The following is a 9,193-nucleotide window of genomic DNA, read 5'->3' on the forward strand; positions in this document are numbered from 1 at the left end:
CGCAGGTGCCTGCCCAGCTGGTTGGGTCGGCAGCTGCATGCGAACGGTGGTGGAGGTTTGACTGGCGTGGGCCTGATGGTGGCCCTACGGGTGTTCTCGGCAAGGGCCTTGCCGGGGCCCCGGCAAGGGTCTTGCCGTGGCGCTTGCTGTCATCCCCGGCAAGGCTCTTGCCGGGGGCCTTGTGGTCCTCCTTGGCTGGGATCCCGCCAAGGATCATCATCTTCTAAAGGGTGTATCTGATCTTGAATGCCTTCACAAAGATCTGCATGCCACCACGGGGATGTCTCCCAAATCCTTTGCCCCAAGGGGGCAGTGGACTCAAGGGTGACTCACTCCGTAGGCGTGGGGCGAGCTGCCATGGCAAGGGTCTTGCCAGGTCTGCTAAAACCGCCTCCCGGCAAGGATCTTGCCGGGGGGGGGTCCGCTTCGTCCCCTTTGCTCTTTGCGGTCTTGGTCTTGGCGTCGTTCTGCTTCTCCTGAGCTTCGGCCTTACCTTGGCTCACCTCCCTTGCCTTGCCCAGTGTGGTGGTGCCCGTGGCTCAGACTACCCGCACAGTTATAGGGGTACAAAAAGTGTACCCCTCTTTTTGTACACCGACACTTGGGGTTGGAGGATTTTCTGTTCCTGGAACTCGCCATTTGATCTCAGTTTTCTTAGTCAGAGAGCCGATGCTAACCATCTCATTCAACTGAGCCTTAGTAACCCGGGAACGAGCCCAGTTGCAGGCAGTGAATTGTTTGGCCATTGCAAAGCGAACAAACTGAAAATGAAAGGCCGGTTTATAAATTACGCATGATTATATACAAGATACAAGGGAGTAAGAAACATACTGATAAGTGAAATGGTACAACCCGGAGACCAATGCAATAAGAGAAAAAGGTAATACTAGCACAGGATTACTCAGACACTGTTAAACTGGAGCATAATTATGAAGGTAAAATGCTCCTCCGGTTTATCAGAGGGCTAATGGCATAGACTGCTTATACAAGGTCAAACCGCCTATATTGGTGCAAGGAGAAACGGATCTCACAGGAACATAGAAACAGATCTCACAGTGACATATAAAACTTTCGGATCTAAGATAAGACAGAAAAGCAAAAATAATTGGATCTTGAAGGGGTGCAGAACTGAAGCAATTTATGACAGACTAGATCAGTTCTTTGCGCATAAGGATTTGTGATGACCATGGTAGGTTAGCTATGGCAAGAGATACGTCAAGCATGAAGTGTCCATCTACATACTAAAGGAAGAACAGGGAAGAACAGCACTGATGAACTTCGGAAGAACCGGGAAGAACGTCGAAACCCTAGAACAGATCTGTGGCGAAAAAAGTAGAGAACTTACCGGAGCTGGTGAGGAAGCGGAAAGGCGCCGCAGTATTCTGGTGCGTTTAGGGTGATGCAGCGGCCAGGGTCGGAGCAGATGCGACGGTCGACGGTGGCGGCGGAGCTCCAGAGGCTGAGCGGTGCAAGGAAGACGATGCGAAGAGGCACGAGGGGGAGGTGAAAATGACCCCTCGGTCCTATTTATAAGGCGAAGCGATAAAACGGCAAGCACGGGAATCGAGGAGCCCAAAAAATGGATAAGCTAATAAAGGTATTGCCTCGATGACTGAATATATATTAAATGAAGGTAATCTCCGACATCAATGGATGGATGACATCAGGGCGGTTTATCATAATTTTGAAGTATGACGTCACGGCGGTTTACAAGATCAAAAGTGAAGATAAGAGAGAAGATTTTTTCTAAGTATGGAGGATTGACATGAACAAGTTCAAACCAATCTGGGGCCTAATGTTGGGGATATTACTACTGGAGGTAAACCGGCCTTATGTAGCCGGGTTGACTCTTTGAAGATTAGAAGCCCATGAAGATGTAAGGATAATGGCGCTTTAAGGAAGGCCCAAGGCCCAAAGGCGGGTTACAGCCTGTAAATGTAATCCGACCTAGTCATATAACTTGTATAGTAAGATAGGGAGAGTAGAGACCGAACCGGACACGTTTATGATCCGGCTTCGGGACTCTGTAGCCCGGCGGGCGTCAACCTATGTATATAAAGGGACGACCCGGCCGCGGTTTAGAGACAGACAACAACAACTCGAGAGCCAGAAAAAGCGGATTCGTTCCCTGGCCTTCGAAACCCTAGCAATACCAATCACAACTAGACGTAGGCTTTTACCTTCCTCGAAGGGGCCGAACTAGTATAAAATTCCCCGTGTCCCTTGTCCGGTTTAACCCCTTAAAGCTAACCCGTAGCGATGGCTCCACGACTAAGTCCTTTCACAAGGACATCTGCCGTGACAAACCCACGACACATTTGCCTTTCATTGATCAAATGCTAGAAAGATTGTCCAAACATACACATTTTTGCTTTCTAGATGGTTACTCTGGTTTCTCTCAAATACCTGTGTCAGCCGAGGATCAAGAAAAGACCACTTTTACTTGCCCTTTTGGTACCTTTGCTTATAGACGTATGCCTATTGGTTTATGTAATGCACCTGCTACCTTTCAAAGATGCATGATGGCTATATTCTCTGACTTTTGTGAAAAGATTTGTGAAGTTTTCATGGATGATTTCTCTGTTTATGGATCCTCTTTTCATGATTGCTTGAGCAACCTTGGTCAAGTTTTGCAAAGATGTGAAGGAACTAACCTTGTCTTGAATTGGGAGAAGTGCCACTTTATGGTTAATGAAGGTATTATCTTGGGGCATAAAATTTCTGAAAGAGGTATTGAAGTTGACAAAGCTAAAGTTGATGCTATTGAAAAGATGTTGTGTCCCAAGGACATCAAAGGTATAAGAAGTTTCCTTGGTCATGCCGGTTTTTATAGGAGGTTCATTAAGGACTTCTCAAAAATTTCTTGGCCTCTGACTAACCTATTACAAAAAGATATTCTTTTTGTCTTTGATGATGATTGTGTAGAAGCATTTGAAATACTTAGGAAAGCCTTGATTTCTGCACCTATTGTTCAGCCACCTGATTGGAATTTACCCTTTGAAATCATGTGTGATGCCAGTGACTATGCTGTAGGTGTTGTTCTAGGACAAAGAGTCGATAAAGAATTAAATGTTATTCAATATGCTAGTAAAACTCTAGACAATGCCCAGAGAAATTATGCTACTACTGAAAAGGAATTTTTAGCAGTTGTTTTTGCTTGTGATAAGTTCAGACCTTATATTGTTGATTCTAAAGTAACTATTCACACTGATCATGCTGCTATTAAATATCTTATGGAAAAGAAAGATGCTAAACCTAGACTTATTAGATGGGTTCTCTTGCTACAAGAATTTGATTTGCATATTATTGATAGAAAGGGAGCTGAGAATCCTGTTGCAGACAACTTGTCTAGGTTAGAGAATGTTCTTGATGACCCACTACCTATTGATGATAGCTTTCCCGATGAACAATTAGCGGTCATAAATGATTCTCGTACTGCTCCATGGTATGATGATTATGCTAATTACATTGTTGCTAAATTTATACCACCTAGTTTCACATACGAGCAAAAGAAAAAGTTCTTGTATGATTTAAGACATTACTTCTGGGATGACCCACATCTTTATAAAGGAGTAGATGGTGTTATTAGATGTTGTGTACCCAAGCATGAACAGGAACAGATCCTACGCAAGTGTCACTCCGAGGCTTATGGAGGACACCACGCTAGAGATAGAACTGTGCATAAGGTATTGCAATCCAGTTTTTATTGGCCTACTCTATTCAAGGATGCCTGTAAGCTTGTCTTATCTTGTGATATATGTCAAAGAATCGGTAATATTAGTAGACGTCAAGAAATGTCTATGAATTATTCACTCGTTATTGAACCATTTGATGTTTGGGGCTTTGGTTATATGGGACCTTTTCCTTCCTCTAATGGGTATACACATATTTTAGTTGCTGTTGATTACATTACTAAGTGGGTAGAAGCTATTCCGACTAGTAGTGCTGATCATAACACCTCTATTAAGATGCTTAAAGAAGTTATTTTTCTGAGGTTTGGAGTCCCTAGATATTTAATGACTGATGGTAGTTCACATTTCATTCATGGTGCTTTTTGTAAAATGCTTGCTAAGTATGATATTAATCATAGAATTGCATCTCCTTATCACCCACAATCTAATGGTCAAGTAGAACTTAGCAACAGAGAGCTCAAATTAATTTTGCAAAAGACTGTTAATAGATCTAGAAAGAACTGGTCCAAGAAACTTGATGATGCATTATGGGCTTATAGAACTACATACAAAAATCCTATGGGTATGTCTCCGTTTAAAATGGTTTATGGTAAAGCATGTCACTTACCTCTTGAACTAGAACATAAGACATATTGGGCCATCAAAGAGCTCCATTATGATTTCAAACTTGCCAGTGAGAAGAGATTATTTGACATTAGCTCACTTGATGAATGGAGAACCCAGGCTTATGAGAATGCCAAACTGTTCAAAGAAAACGTTAAAAGATGGCATGATAAAAGGATACAAAAACGTGAGTTTAACGTAGGTGATTATGTATTGCTATACAACTCTCGTTTAAGATTTTTTGCAGGCAAACTTCTCTCTAAATGGGAATGTCCTTACGTCATCGAGGAGGTCTATCGTTCCGGTGCCATAAAAATCAACAACTTCAAAGGCACAAATCCGAAGGTGGTGAACGATCAAAGAATCAAACATTATATCTCAGGTAATCCTATAAATGTTGAAACTAATGTTATTGAAACTGTAACCCCGGAGGAATATATAAGGGACACTTTCCGGAACGTTTCAGACTCCGAAAAGGAATAGGTATGTGGTATGGTAAGTAAACCGACTCCAAAATAGTTCTAATGGCAATTTTTCTCCGTTTTGGAATATTTAATAAAATAGAAAAATAAGAAGCAGATCGGAAAGGACACAAGGCCTCCACGAGGGTGGAGGGCGCGCCCCCTGCCTCGTGGGCACCTCGTGCGCTCTCCGGACTCCGTTTTCTTGCACAATACTTGTTTTGGTCGGTAAAAATTCATTATATAATCTCCCTAAGGTTTTGACCACCGTATCACGCAAATATCTCCTGTCTTTGTTTCGAGCTGTTTTTCTGATAGATCTAGTCCGCCATGTCGTCTTCAAGTGCCCCCAAGGACAAGTTCTTCGAGAAGGTCATCAACCCCTACCTCGCGGAGGTGCTGCAACACCCTCAAACCATTGAGATGCGTGAGGGGTTATTGCACATCTGCAATGTTGAGGGACCAAGGAGGACCGGAAGCACAGAGACAAGGCTCGAGGCATTGGAGAAACAAGTTTTGAAGTGTCAGGAGATGGTGGAGCATGGACTCGACTCCAATCACATAATGAGTACGGAGTTCACCAACAACCACAAGCTGGATGCCAAGGACATTGGGGAGGCCATCTTCAAGCTTCACGAGAAAATCGAGCGCCTCCAAGCCCAGATCTATGACCTGCAGAACCAAAACTATGAGTATGAATATAGATTCAAGAGGATGAGTTTGGCTGCAGATTTGAGGATCCCAGAGACTCGATCGTCCTTCTATGATGGTGAGCCTATGCCTTGGAAGATGGACGACAAGCCCACATCATCAACAACTCCTTCATCACCACCTCCGAGGAAGGAAACACAAACACATGGGTATGGGTGAAGGAAATATGCCCTAGAGGCAATAATAAAGTTATTATTTATTTCCTTATTTCATGATAAATGTTTATTATTCATGCTAGAATTGTATTAACCGGAAACATAATACATGTGTGAATACATAGAAAAAACAGAGTGTCACTAGTATGCCTCTACTTGACTAGCTCGTTGAATCAAAGATGGTTAAGTTTCCTAGCCATAGACATGAGTTGTCATTTGATTAACGGGGTCACATCATTAGAGAATGATGTGATTGACTTGACCCATTCCGTTAGCTTAGCACACGATCGTTTAGTATGTTGCTATTTCTTTCTTCATGACTTATACATGTTCCTATGACTATGAGATTATGCAACTCCCGTTTACCGGAGGAACACTTTGTGTGCTACCAAACGTCACAACGTAACTGGGTGATTATAAAGGTGCTCTACAGGTGTCTCCGAAGGTACTTGTTGGGTTGGCGTATTTCGAGATTAGGATTTGTCACTCCGATTGTCGGAGAGGTATCTCTGGGCCCTCTCGGTAATGCACATCACTTAAGCCTTGCAAGCATTGCAACTAATAAGTTAGTTGCGGCATGATGTATTACGGAACGAGTAAAGAGACTTGCCGGTAACGAGATTGAACTAGGTATTAAGATACCGATGATCGAATCTCGGGCAAGTAACATACCGATGTCAAAGGGAACAACGTATGTTGTTATGCGGTCTGACCGATAAAGATCCTCGTAGAATATGTAGGAGCCAATATGAGCATCCAGGTTCCGCTATTGGTTATTGACCGGAGACGTGTCTCGGTCATGTCTACATAGTTCTCGAACCCGTAGGGTCCGCACGCTTAAAGTTCGGTGACGATCGTAATTAGGGTTTTTGTGTTTTGATGTACCGAAGGTTGTTCGGAGTCCCGGATGTGATCACGGACATGACGAGGAGTCTCGAAATGGTCGAGACATAAAGATTGATATATTGGAAGCCTATATTTGGATATCGGAAACGTTCCAGGTGAAATCGGGATTTTACCAGAGTACCGGGGGGTTACCGGAACCCCCCCGGGGGTTATTGGGCCTACATGGGCCATAAGGGAGAAGAGGAGGGCCGGCCAGGGCAGGCCGCGCGCCCCCTCCCCCCTAGTCCGAATAGGACAAGGAAGGGGGGGGGGCGGCGGCCCCCTTTCCTATTTCTCCCTTCCCTCTTCCTTTTCCAACAAGGCAAGAGGGGGTGGGAGTAGGACTCCTCCAGACGCACCCCTAGGGCCGGCCGCACCTCCCCCTCTCCCTCCTTTATATACGGGGGCAAGGGGGCACCCCATGACACACAAGTTGATCAGTTGATCTCTCCCAGCCGTATGCGGTGCCCCCCTCCACCATATTCCACCCCGGTCATATCGTAGCGGTGCTTAGGCGAAGCCCTGCGTCGGTAGCAACATCATCACTGTCACCACACCGTTGTGCTGACGGAACTCTCCCATGAAGCTCCGCTGGATCGGAGTTCGCGGGACGTCATCGAGCTGAACGTGTGCTGAACTCGGAGGTGCCGTGCGTTCGGCACTTGGATCGGTCGGATTGTGAAGACATTCGACTACATTAACCGCGTTGTGCTAACGCTTCCACTTTCGGTCTACGAGGGTACGTAGACAACACTATCCCCTCTCGTTGCTATGCATCACCATGATCTTGCGTGTGCGAAGGAATTTTTTTGAAATTACTACGTTCCCCAATAGCGGCATCCGAGCCTAGGTTTTATGCGTTGATGTTGTGCACGAGTAGAACACAAGTGAGTTGTGGGCGATATAAGTCATACTGCTTACCAGCATGTCATACTTTGGTTCGGCGGTATTGTTGGATGAAGCGGCCCGGACTGACATTACGCGTACGCTTACGCGAGACTGGTTCTACCAACGTGCTTTGCACACAGGTGGCTGGCAGGTGTCAGTTTCTCCTACTTTAGTTGAACCAAGTGTGGCTACGCCCGGTCCTTGCGAAGGTTAAAACAACACCAACTTGACAAACTATCGTTGTGGTTTTGATGCGTAGGTAAGAACGGTTCTTGCTAAGCCCGTAGCAGCCACGTAAAACTTGCAACAACAAAGTAGAGGACGTCTAACTTGTTTTTGCATGGCATGTTGTGATGTGATATGGTCAAGACATGATGCTAAATTTTATTGTTTGAGATGATCATGTTTTGTAACCGAGTTATCGGCAACTGGCAGGAGCCATATGGTTGTCGCTTTATTGTATGCAATGCAATTGCGCTGTAATGCTTTACTTTATCACTAAGCGGTAGCGATAGTCGTGGAAGCGTAAGATTGGCGAGATGACAACGATGCTACGATGGTGATCAAGGTGTCACGCCGGTGACGATGGAGATCATGAGGGTGCTTCGGAGATGGAGATCACAAGCACAAGATGATGATGGCCATATCATATCACTTATATTGATTTGATGTGATGTTTATCTTTTATGCATCTTATCTTGCTTTGATTGGCGGTAGCATTATAAGATGATCTCTCACTAAATTTCAAGATAAAAGTGTTCTCCCTGAGTATGCACCATTGCCAAAGTTCGTCATGCCCAGACACCATGTGATGATCGGGTGTGATAAGCTCTACGTCCATCTACAACGGGTGCAAGCCAGTTTTGCACACGCAGAATACTCAGGTTAAACTTGACGGGCCTAGCATATGCAGATATGGCCTCGGAACACTGAGACCGAAAGGTCGAGCGTGAATCATATAGTAGATATGATCAACATATTGGTGTTCACCATTGAAAGCTACTCCATTTCACGTGATGATCGGTTATGGTTTAGTTGATTTGGATCACATGATCACTTAGAAGATTAGAGGGATGTCTTTCTAAGTGGGAGTTCTTAAGTAATATGATTAATTGAACTTAAATTTATCATGAACTTAGTACCTGATAGTATCTTGCTTGTCTATGTTTGATTGTAGATAGATGGCCTGTGCTGTTGTTCCGTTGAATTTTAATGCATTCCTTGAGAAAGCAAAGTTGAAAGATGATGGTAGCAATTACACGGACTGGGTCCGTAACTTGAGGATTATCCTCATTGCTGCACAGAAGAATTACGTCCTGGAAGCACCGCTGGGTGCCAGGCCTGCTGCTGGAGCAACACCAGATGTTATGAACGTCTGGCAGAGCAAAGCTGATGACTACTCGATAGTTCAGTGTGCCATGCTTTACGGCTTAGAATCGGGACTTCAACGATGTTTTGAACGTCATGGAGCATATGAGATGTTCTAGGAGTTGAAGTTAATATTTCAAGCAAATGCCCGGATTGAGAGATATGAAGTCTCCAATAAGTTCTATAGCTGCAAGATGGAGGAGAACAGTTCTGTCAGTGAACATATACTCAAAATGTCTGGGTATAATAATAACTTGATTCAGATGGGAGTTAATCTTCCAGATGATTGCGTCATTGACAGAATTCTCCAATCACTGCCACCAAGCTACAAGAGCTTCGTGATGAACTATAGTATGCAAGGGATGAATAAGACTATTCCCGAGCTCTTCGCAATGCTGAAAGCTGCGGAGGTAGAAATCAAAAAGGAGCA

The sequence above is a fragment of the Triticum urartu genome, chromosome 6A (assembly GCF_056163025.1).
Source record: "Triticum urartu cultivar PI428250 chromosome 6A, HENAU_Tu73, whole genome shotgun sequence".
Taxonomy (NCBI): domain Eukaryota; kingdom Viridiplantae; phylum Streptophyta; class Magnoliopsida; order Poales; family Poaceae; genus Triticum; species Triticum urartu.